General features: G+C 57.2%; 1 long non-coding RNA gene across 1 annotated transcript; it reads right to left on the bottom strand.

Annotated features, from left to right (window-relative positions):
• Positions 1 to 3560: 3560 nt before the first annotated feature.
• Positions 3561 to 5468, bottom strand: LOC122437998. The gene is made up of 2 exons (XR_006268414.1): positions 5356 to 5468; positions 3561 to 3898 (listed from the first exon to the last, which is right to left on the bottom strand). It is a non-coding gene; the product is annotated as an uncharacterized LOC122437998 (long non-coding RNA).
• Between the last annotated feature and the right edge of the window lie 6162 nt (positions 5469 to 11630).

Below are 11630 nucleotides of genomic sequence, written 5' to 3'. Positions count from 1 at the left end.
TTGGAGGTCCGATCCCCCGAAAAGTTGGCATGTGGGGCGCAGGCAAGCACACAACGTTTTCTTGCAGGGAGGGCCGAGCGAGGAGAATTCAGGGGTCCATACCTCCAAGCCCCCAGCTGCTGCTGCTGCTGCTGCTTCTTCTGCTTCTTCTTGTTTTTTTGTTTTTTTTTCCTGCCCCAAGCTTCTTGAAAGGGTTCCACGTAGCATTCTGAAAGGTCAGGTGATGGAGGGACAGGGTTCGTGGTTGCAAACGTCTGGCTGTAGGAATTCTTTGTCTTTGGTGACTGTTCACCACGTGGGTCAGGTCATGAGGGTCCTATACCCCTTCCACGGGACAGATGTTCACTGGGGGAGTGGGAAGGGTCCACACTCCTGTTCCCACTGCTCCCCTCCGTGAACTGGAGTGCGAATCTAGATGGGCCTCTGACGACACACATCGCCGGGTTACATCACGCCGGTTTGGCCTTCGGTTCCCACAAACTGGCACTCTTGCTGCTTCTCGAAGTGTCCTAGAGAAGAAGACATCGGATTCCACATTAGATCAGCTTCTTTGACTAGCGAAGGCACAACAGCCACAACAAGCGGGATGGATAAACACAGAAGTTGGTTTCCTTCGGACTATGGAGCGTGCATGTGTGTGTGTGTGTGAGAGAGAGAGAGACAGACAGAGAGAGAGAGAGAGGCAGAGAGAGGCAGAGAGAGAGAGAGAGAGAGAGAGAGAGAGAGAGAGAGAGAGGCAGAGAGAGGCAGAGAGAGAGAGAGAGAGAGAGAGAGAGAGAGAGAGAGAGAGATGCCTTTGTGGTTCTAAGGCAAGCACTGAGGAGTTGAGACTTTCTTTAACGAACATATTTTCCTTCATTTCAGTCGTGATGGTCCAATGATTTGGATGACAACATTTCATGTTTCAGGGTAGATGATTTTAGAAGGATGTGAAGGGACTTCCCTGCCTGGTGGCCCAGTGGTTAAGAATCCACCTGCCGATGAGGCAGGGGACAGGGTGTTTTCGATCGATCCCCGATCAGGGAAGATGCCACTGGGCTCCGGGCAGGTTCGATACAAACCTATAGAACGGACAATGCCAGGCAGGCGTGAAGGCGAGGGCAGACGGGGGACTCTGGACGAGGATGACTGACAGTGACGTCTCCGTGTAGGTGGGTTGTGGCCGGCACACCCCTCTGGGGCAGGATGTTCCTAAGACCGTTGCGGGAGGAGCAGGGGACCTAAGGGAACTCTCTGTCCTCTCTGCTCCATTTTGCCCCCGGAACCCTAATCTGCTCAAAGAGAGGATTCAGCCTATGGAAAGACAAACTCACATGTGAGTGAACCTCCTTTCTAGTTCACTTGAATTCTGAAAGCGTGACGGTCAGATTCACTCACCTCTCTGGATGTCTGTTCTTCCTGAGATCCCGGCCTATTCACTGGAAGAACACATGGAGCCGGATGAGATCTCCCTCTGCACGGCGGCTCCAGTGTGCACACATTTCAATGGCTACGGCTTGTGGACATCGCACCGAGAGCCTAACCCCGGTGTTTCAGACGCCTGTTTCCACAATGGCTGAACAGTTCTAACTGCGGGAAGCCCAAAATTTGCCCCTGCCTGTTCGATCTGCAGGGACTCTGCAAAGAAAGAACACACGTGCCCGGTCTCATGACCGATTCCCTTTTTCGGAGCTAGCCTGGCGTGTGATCTGTTTTCCAGGCCATAGGCACGCACTGGCACTGGGGAGTTGTGTTCCCCCTCTCCCCCCCCCCCCGGCCTCCTCCTCCTCCTCTCTGCCCCCACCCTTCCCTTCCCTTCCCCCCACATGCACGCTCCCTCACCCCCACCCCCGCCCCGCCTGGGCCCGGCCCGTCCAGGTCTCCCCCACCCGTGGAAAAGGCCAGGAAGAAATGGTCCCAGAACGACGCAGCCGAGAAACAGTGGAAGTCCACTTGGATGCGGTTAGGAAACACCTGAGCATACCTAGGCCGACACTGCCACCGTGTGGGATGAGAGGCCAGTGAGAGGAGAAGCTCAAGAGTTCAGAGGAGGAGGAAGAGGAAGAGGAAGAGGAGCAGGAGGGAGGCAGGCGGCGGTGGGGGGAGGGGAGGGACAGGCTGAAGCTGTCTCAGGGCGATGACGTGGGTGAAAACGTCCCCCTTCAGAAGGGCGCTCCGAAGAGAGAGTTCCGGCGGGACCTTGAGAGCACACAGGGCTTCGTTTGGGAGGCTGACCTTAAAGCTGGGAGTGGGGGTGGGGGAGGGAATCATCCAGACATACGAAAGACACCAGGCCGGGAAGGCAAGACAGATTCTTTACAGAAGTGAATCGGATGCTTTTCTGTCAGTGTGTTCCATAATCAGACTATCATGGAAATCCATCCATCCATCCATCCATCCATCCATCCATCCATCCACCCATCCATCCATCCATCCACCCACCCATCCACCCACCCATCCACCCATCCATCCATCCATCCATCCATCCATCCATCCATCCACCCACCCACCCACCCACCCACCCACCATCGTTTCGCTCCTTTTCTGTTCTCTACACAGGGCCGTGGATCAGAGAGAAACTTGCTCCTCTCACACGCGTGAAGGCAGGAAGTTCTCAGCGGGAGAGAACCTGCCTTCACTTTTCACTTCTCAGGGGGACCTGGACCGGTCCCCTCGCCTCGCACGCCCCCAACCCCTAGCCCAGCTCTACACCACCACCACCACCACCACCACCACCACCACCACCTCCACCACCACCACCCCCGTCTCGTCTCCCCAACGTCAGCCCCACTCCCACCCCCACCCTCCGGCCACCGAGGGGGCCCCGTGGAGGGGTGGCCATGGCCTTCTCATCCCCTGTTCTGAGATGTCACTTGGGAAACCGCTCTAGGCCGAGATGCCAGATTGCTGCCCTGCTGCTTCGTGTCCGTCTCCATCAGCCATGCCCAAAAGGCACGTGAAATAATGGACAGCAAATAGTGCACCCAGAAAACACAGAATGATCCTCCTGAACACCGCACAGCCATTTTTCTTGATCCACATAGAGGTCGTTGATATCCCCGCTTGATGCATGAATAGTATTTACACAGACTCGATTTATTTTCGCTTTGATTGGGGGTGCCCTATCCAGAGAGATCACGCGGGTCCGAAAGCAAACCCAGAACAGAGCAGAACAGAACCAAAACCACAGCCAAGTCGAGGGAGTGCTGAACCAGAGGAGCTCACACAGCCTACGAGGTGTCCCAGATTGTGAAGGAGCGTTTGTGCTCACGTATCTATGTGGAGGTCTGAAGGGTCACTCGCCAGCGATGCAGATGTCATGCGAGTGGCCGGAGATGTTTCTCCATAGGATCTCTTGGGATGTCGCACGCAGGCAGGGTGCCTGGTGCAGGGGCACCCTGGGAGGTCCGATCCCCCGAAAAGTTGGCATGTGGGGCGCAGGCAAGCACACAACGTTTCCTTGCAGGGAGGGCCGAGCGAGGAGAATTCAGGGGTCCATACCTCCAAGCCCCCAGCTGCTGCTGCTGCTGCTGCTTCTTCTGCTTCTTCTTGTTTTTTTGTTTTTGTTTTTTTTTTTTTTCCTGCCCCAAGCTTCTTGAAAGGGTTCCACGTAGCATTCTGAAAGGTCAGGTGATGGAGGGACAGGGTTCGTGGTTTCAAACGTCTGGCTGTAGGAATTCTTTGTCTTTGGTGACTGTTCACCACGTGGGTCAGGTCATGAGGTTCCTATACCCCTTCCACGGGACAGATGTTCACTGGGGGAGTGGGAAGGGTCCACACTCCTGTTCCCACTGCTCCCCTCCGTGAACTGGAGTGCGAATCTAGATGGGCCTCTGACGACACACATCGCCGGGTTACATCACGCCGGTTTGGCCTTCGGTTCTCACAAACTGGCACTCTTGCTGCTTCTCGAAGTGTCCTAGAGAAGAAGACATCGGATTCCACATTAGATCAGCTTCTTTGACTAGCGAAGGCACAACAGCCACAACAAGCGGGATGGATAAACACAGAAGTTGGTTTCCTTCGGACTATGGAGCGTGCATGTGTGTGTGTGTGTGAGAGAGAGAGAGACAGACAGAGAGAGAGAGAGAGGCAGAGAGAGGCAGAGAGAGGCAGAGAGAGAGAGAGAGAGAGAGAGAGAGAGAGGCAGAGAGAGAGAGAGAGAGAGAGAGAGAGAGAGAGAGAGAGAGAGAGAGAGAGAGATGCCTTTGTGGTTCTAAGGCAAGCACTGAGGAGTTGAGACTTTCTTTAACGAACATATTTTCCTTCATTTCAGTCGTGATGGTCCGATGATTTGGATGACAACATTTCATGTTTCAGGGTAGATGATTTTAGAAGGCTGTGAAGGGACTTCCCTGCCTGGTGGCCCAGTGGTTAAGAATCCACCTGCCGATGAGGCAGGGGACAGGGTGTTTTCGATCGATCCCCGATCAGGGAAGATGCCACTGGGCTCCGGGCAGGTTCGATACAAACCTATAGACGGACAATGCCAGGCAGGCGTGAAGGCGAGGGCAGACGGGGGACTCTGGACGAGGATGACTGACAGTGACGTCTCCGTGTAGGTGGGTTGTGGCCGGCACACTCCTCTGGGGCAGGATGTTCCTAAGACCGTTGCGGGAGGAGCAGGGGACCTAAGGGAACTCTCTGTCCTCTCTGCTCCATTTTGCCCCCGGAACCCTAATCTGCTCAAAGAGAGGATTCAGCCTATGGAAAGACAAACTCACATGTGAGTGAACCTCCTTTCTAGTTCACATGAATTCTGAAAGCGTGACGGTCAGATTCACTCAACTCTCTGGATGTCTGTTCTTCCTGAGATCCCGGCCTATTCACTGGAAGAACACATGGAGCCGGATGAGATCTCCCTCTGCACGGCGGCTCCAGTGTGCACAATACAATTTTACAATGTGCTTGGCTTGTGACATGCAATACCGAGAAGCCTAACGTGGTCAGACCTGTTTCTACACTGGCTGAACAGTTCTAACTGCGGGAAGCCCAAAATTTGCCCCTGCCTGTTCGATCTGCAGGGACTCTGCAAAGAAAGAACACACGTGCCCGGTCTCATGACCGATCCCCTTTTTCGGAGCTAGCCTGGCGTGTGATCTGTTTTCCAGGCCATAGGCACGCACTGGCACTGGGGAGTTGTGTTCCCCCTCTCCCCCCCCCCCCCGGCCTCCTCCTCCTCCTCTCTGCCCCCACCCTTCCCTTCCCTTCCCCCCACATGCACGCTCCCTCACCCCCACCCCCGCCCCGCCTGGGCCCGGCCCGTCCAGGTCTCCCCCACCCGTGGAAAAGGCCAGGAAGAAATGGTCCCAGAACGACGCAGCCGAGAAACAGTGGAAGCCCACTTGGATGCGGTTAGGAAACACCTGAGCATACCTAGGCCGACACTGCCACCGTGTGGGATGAGAGGCCAGTGAGAGGAGAAGCTCAAGAGTTCAGAGGAGGAGGAAGAGGAAGGGGAAGAGGAGCAGGAGGGAGGCAGGCGGCGGTGGGGGGAGGGGAGGGACAGGCTGAAGCTGTCTCAGGGCGATGACGTGGGTGAAAACGTCCCCCTTCAGAAGGGCGCTCCGAAGAGAGAGTTCCGGCGGGACCTTGAGAGCACACAGGGCTTCGTTTTGGAGGCTGACCTTAAAGCTGGGAGTGGGGGTGGGGGAGGGAATCATCCAGACATACGAAAGACACCAGGCCGGGAAGGCAAGACAGATTCTTTACAGAAGTGAATCGGATGCTTTTCTGTCAGTGTGTTCCATAATCAGACTATCATGGAAATCCATCCATCCACCCATCCATCCATCCATCCATCCACCCATCCATCCATCCATCCACCCACCCATCCACCCACCCATCCACCCATCCATCCATCCATCCATCCATCCATCCATCCATCCACCCACCCACCCACCCACCCACCCACCATCGTTTCGCTCCTTTTCTGTTCTCTACATTTTTAATGGCGAGTGAGTGAGAGAGTCTTTCAATGGTTTGGTAGGATTTTTGAATGTCATGTCGTAGGACCATGGTACTTTTCAGCCATGGATGAACGTGACGGCTTCTTTTTTCAGCTTCAGCTTTCAGGGTTATCCTGAACTGCCTCGCCAAGTGAGGCCTGTGTGTCCCTGTGTGCTGGAGGAAGGACACTTGTGCTATCCACATCTTCATCTTGGACTGGACAAAACCACCGTTGGGAATGTGTTCCTTGGCTTCGTTTCCTTTCCCTATGGCACTGACCTGACCGTCCTGTCCACTCTTTGGATCCTTTATCTCCCTCTCCCCCTCAAGGCCCTTGGTCCTTTTCTTCCTCCTCCTCCTCCTGCTCCTGCTCCTGCTCCTCCTCCTCCTCCTCACCCTAGTTTCTCTCCCCCACCCCTCTCAGTCCCACTCTTCTCAAATTGACGTCTAACTGACTGACAACGTTTTCTTTTGCCTGCCTTCCTTCCTCCCTTCCTCCCTCCCTTCCTTCCTTCCTTCCTTCTTTCCTTGTTTTGGTTTTGTTCCTGTTGTTGTTCCCCCATTAATTTTCAGGTGTACAGACGATGTTTCAGTGTAGCGCAGGAAGGACACAGCGATCACCAGGATACATCTCGTGAGTGACTGTCCGTCACCACTTGGTGTCACGGCAGATGGCATTTGGTGTCATGACGTGCCCGTGACTCACTGATTTCATCCGTGGAAGGCTGCACCGCTTCGTCTGTCTCCGTCACCAGTGGCACTCACTCACTCTCTCCCCTTCCCCACCCACCCCCGCCACCGCGTCACCCCCTCCCTCCTCTGGCCACCACCCATGTGTTCCTTTATGGTATCTATGCGCCTGCTTCTGATTTGTTCTGTTCTGTTCACGGTGTATCCTTTGGTAGATTCTGCATGGAAACGACTGATCTGAGGTGCTTCATTTAGCATAATAGCCTTTCTAAAGATCTCTCCAAGTTCCTGCAGACTGTGAGATTTTATTCCCTTCTGGTGGTTGAGTCCCATTTGTCTGTGTGTGTGGGGGGGGGGGTGGGTGGGTGGGTGTGGTGTGGTGTGGTGTGTGTGTGTGTGTGTGTGTGTGTGTGTGTGTCTGCATGCGCGTGCGCACACGCGCACCTGAATAGATACAGGTGTAGGCACACAGACAGAGAGTTCTATCATTCTGTTTGTACGGATGTCTACCTAGGTATAGGTGTCGATACCACACATACACACGCGCATATCTTCTTGGTCCCCGCCGTAGGCACTCCGTGGAGTTGCCGGGTTGGGTCGGATGGGGAATCTTTGGTGGAGTGTCCTGAGGGATCCCAGGACTCGTTTCCCTAGTGATGGGGTTTCTCTCTCTGTGAGGTGCCAGGTGATGAGCTCTGATATCTCTGAGTCCGTCAACACTTTTCTCAGCTGCAGGAAAGATGCATTCCATCGATCAGGAGCCACTGTCTTTTGATGTTTCAAACTTGCTGTCGCGATTGCGAGTCCAGCTCCTGGGCCTTTCCCCTCCAAGTTATCGTTGTCCAGATAAACGCCCCGGGGTGCTTCCGTGAGCCCGCCCCCACCCCCAGCTGCCCCAGCCCAGCCCAGCCCAGCCCAGCCCCGCCATTGATTTGTCTTCTACCTTGTGCTTCTGAGTGTCTGTCTGTTCTACCTTTATTTTGAATGAAGGTGTCTGTTCGGGCCTCCTGCCGACTTCGCTCATCGGGGATTGTTTCTCTTTTGGAGGTTCAGTTGTCTGACGCCTATATGTATGCACACACGCGCGCACGTAGACATCAACACAGACACATGCGTATGTATGCACATAGGTACATGTACACTGACTAATACGTACGTGTATGCATGCATACGCGTGTGTGTGCATCTATGCACATCAATCTGTGTATATACACTCTATACACACACTTGCAACTGTACATACGTATATGCGTGTATGTTTACTTACACATACATGTGTGTATATGTATACACATATACAGCCGTACGTCTGTGTGGACGTATATACGCTACATGTAGACGTATAGGTATGTGTGCATATGTATGTACACACGTGTACATACACGTGTGCATATACACAGGCGGATATGTGTGCATATGTAAGCATGCACGTACGTGTCCGCACATGCGTACACACACACACACACACCTGTGCGTATACATCACACGTACACACACATGTGCATCTATATGCGTTTACACGCCCGTGTTTATTTAAATGTAGGTGTGTATATCTATGTATAGGCACATATGAGCATGTGTATTCGTGCGCGTGCATATCCGTGTACGTATGTGTATAGATGCCTGTGCATACGTATATACACGCAAGCATACATGCACACTTTAAACGCCTAGGCATATACGTGCACGCACAGACACATGCGTGTACGTGAGCATGCATGCATGCCCTTCGTACGCGCTTGTTTATACGCATGTGTGCACACGTATATATAGATGCGAATATGTGTCCGTACACATATGTACATGCGTATATGCACATGTGCGCTCTCGCTCTCGCGCTCTCTCTCTCTCTCTCTCTCTCTCTCTCTCTCTCTCTCTCTCTCCCTCTTTCTCTTTCTCTCTCTCTCTCTCTCTCTCTCTCTCTCTCTCTCTCTCTCTCTCTCTCTCTCTCTCTCTCTCTCTCCCTCTCTCCCTCTCTCCCTCTCCCTTTCTTTCTCTCTCTCTCTCTCTCTCTCTCTCTCTCTCTCTGTCTCTCTCTGTCTCTCTCTGTCTCTCTCTCTCCCCCTCCCTCCCTCCCTCCCTCCCTCTCTCTGACTTTTAAGCTGCCAGAGCAGTTCTACGACTTGACTTTCCTGCCTGGTGGTTTTGTTTCATTTCGTTTCGGTTCTACTTCAAAAAGTTATGCATTCATTGACTTGGCTGTTGTCATGGAGTCCGGGGCTTATTTAGTGGATCCCTATTGACTCGGTCCTCCCCACCACGCCCCTCAACCCCACCCCCGCAGCCCTGCCACCCCAGACCGCCCGGCCGGCCGCCCGCCTTTCCGGTGTTTGTGGCCAGTGATCTTGAAATCCACGTTCTCCTGACCTCAAGTGCACTTTGTTTGTTGTCTTTGGACTTGGTCACGGTCTCTACCCAGGTTGAGTTTTGTTTTCTCTTGTTGGGGGTCCGAGTGTCTCCTTCGTTTCCTTTCTTGCTCCTGGGTTTGCGTGTCTGTGTCTGTGTCTGCTTTCCAAAGTCCTGCTTTGTTCTCCGAGCAGCGCTTGCCTGGTTGGTTTCACTTTGCCGGTCGGTCCCTTCCTCCCTCCCTCCCTCCCTCCCTCCTCCCCTCCCCTCCCCTCCCTCCCTCCCTCCCTCCCTCCCTCTCTCACTCCCTCTTTTGGGGGGAGGGGGTCCGGGGGAGCCCGGGATGTCACTGGTGCCCCTCTCTCGGCCCCCGAGCCCCCGCCGCCGGCGTCTCCGTGGAATGTCCCCCCACCACCCTGGAATCGCGTGGGGGGAGCGCGTCTCCTTCGGGGCAGCCTCCTGAGGAGATAGTTCCCAGCTCCTCTCCCTTCCTCTGCGGCCGGGGTCGCGTCGCGTCGCGTGGCTCGGAGGCGGAGGAGGCTCCGGCCCGAGCTCGGGCGTTTGGGCGGCCGGCGCGGTGGCTCCTCGGCGGCCGGCGACAGCGACCCGTCCTCGGGACGGTCGAGCCGGTTGTCAGGAGCCACCTGGCGGCCGCTTTTATATTGTCCCTCCCCTCCGGAGCTTCGGCGAGACCTTCAGGAGGATTGTGACTCAGCCGCCGGGCCCGAGGCAGTGCTCTCAGAGACGGGCTATGCTGGCGGTGACAGTCCCGGTGACACCGAGGCCTAGGGACGTCCTGCTGTCGCCGGAGATTGGTTCTCTAGGTTTCTGAGGAGGGTGACCGTCGCGGCGCTCCAGATCCGGGCTCTGGGGTGGCCTGGCCGGGTCGACCAGCATCTCCCCGTGCCCCTCCGGCCGTGGAGACGGACCGGCCGGACCCTACCTGGGCCGGACCGCCGAGGTGGGCAGGGAGAGGGTCTTCCCTGCCCGGAGCGCCTGGACTCGGACTCGGCGGTCCTGCCTCCTCCCGGGTCGCCCTCAGGAGCGTTTGCTTCGCCCTCGGCCCCGCTCCGGAGGTGGGGACCGGCCCGGACTGTGGCGTGGAGGTCGGCGGAGGGCGCGGCTGGGTCCGGGCCCTCGGGTTCTCTCTGACCGAGGTGTTTTCCGCGTCGCACTCCGGAGGTGGGGACCCGCCCGCCGGAGTCGTGAGGGGTGACCCGGAGAGGACGGCCGGCGCGGGCGCGTGTGCGGTCCCCCGGTGGGGTCCGGTCGCCTGAGGCGTCTCCCGGCACGCATGCCTTTTCTTTTCTCAAAGTCCCGATAGGTCCGGAGACGTGGATGGACCGGGCCCTGCTTCCGCGGGTGGCCGGGGAGGGCGCGCTCGACCGTTCAGCGTGCCCTCGTGGGTCTCGGTCGTTGGACGCGACTTTTTCTCACCCCTCCCCAACTCCCTGAATCCCGGTCAGTCAGGAGGTGGGTGGGGACCGGCTCGAGCCGTCCTGGGTGCCCTGTGTAGGACGGTCTGGGCCCCGGGCGTGGGCCCTGGTCGGGGCCCGCTCGTCTTGTTGGAGGCGCCCCGCTGACGGTTCTTTCTTCTTTTTTCTTTATGCACGTCGAAGTCAAATCCCCGTTCGGAGACTCGGACGGACCGGTACGCCTACCCGTGTGGGCGAAGCGGGGAGGGAGTCTCCGGCCAGCTCCCTCTCCCTTGGCGTCCGCGCCCCCACTTTTGCCACCACGCGGCCCCCTCTCCCCCCCCCCCCCAAGTCGACCAGATGGCCCCCGAGAGCTCCAGGCCTGATGTTCATGGGGTAGTGCTGGGGACAGGTGGCCGGGTCAAGGTTCCGGGGTCCCTCCCTGCGAGTCATAGATGGGCCCCGCTGTCGTCTGCTGTCATTTTGTCGCCCAAAATAGGTCTTTTTTGCCACCAGGTAAGTGCTGACACGGTCTCCTTTGGTGTCTGCCGCCGAGGACTTTGGGTCTCTGGATGCACGCGGGGCTCCGGGCCTGTGGGCCGCCAGCTGGCGCCTGGTTCTGCCTTTGCCGCTGGAGCCGCCTGCCTGGGCCTGTGCGCCGGCTCCTGTGTGGCGTGTCTGGCCGACCCAGCTCGTGGTGCCGCGTCTGGGCGACCCGAGGGCGGTGGGGCGAGGCGGTGTGGGTCTTTGGCCCTGTGCTCCCCGCTGCGGGCACCCGGTGGCGGCTGGGACGACCCCTGCCCTGTAGGCTCCGTGCCACGTGTCAGCTGTTCTCCTCCTGGGGTCGTTGGCTGCTCTCGCCTGAGGTGTGAGGTTGTGGGCAGGCGGGGGGGAGGTTGTCGGCGAGGCTTAAAGCGGGCCCCTCCGGTGACTGTCCTCGCCTGTGCCTTCCCCCCCCCCCCCACACACCTTGGCTCAACTGATTGATGTGGTGTGGTTGTGCTCTCCCGGGCCGGGCCTAAGCCGTGCCGGACGAGGGACGGGTGTTCCCAGTGAACGTGTCCGCTCTTCTCGGTCTGTCCACGGGGCCCCTCGCCTGTCTTTTCCCCCTTGCCCCTCGGGCAGGGTGAGGAAGGCAGGGGTTGGGGTGTGGCCTCCGGCCCTGACCTTCGGTCTCCCGTCCCCCGCCTTGGGGTGCCTAGTGGGGGCCGTTGGGCTTTGGACACAGCAGATGCGCTTGCTTCGCCTTCC

This window comes from Cervus canadensis, chromosome 3, assembly GCF_019320065.1.
Source record: "Cervus canadensis isolate Bull #8, Minnesota chromosome 3, ASM1932006v1, whole genome shotgun sequence".
Taxonomy (NCBI): Eukaryota; Metazoa; Chordata; class Mammalia; order Artiodactyla; family Cervidae; genus Cervus; species Cervus canadensis.
This window is presented reverse-complemented; position numbering and strand designations above follow the sequence as displayed.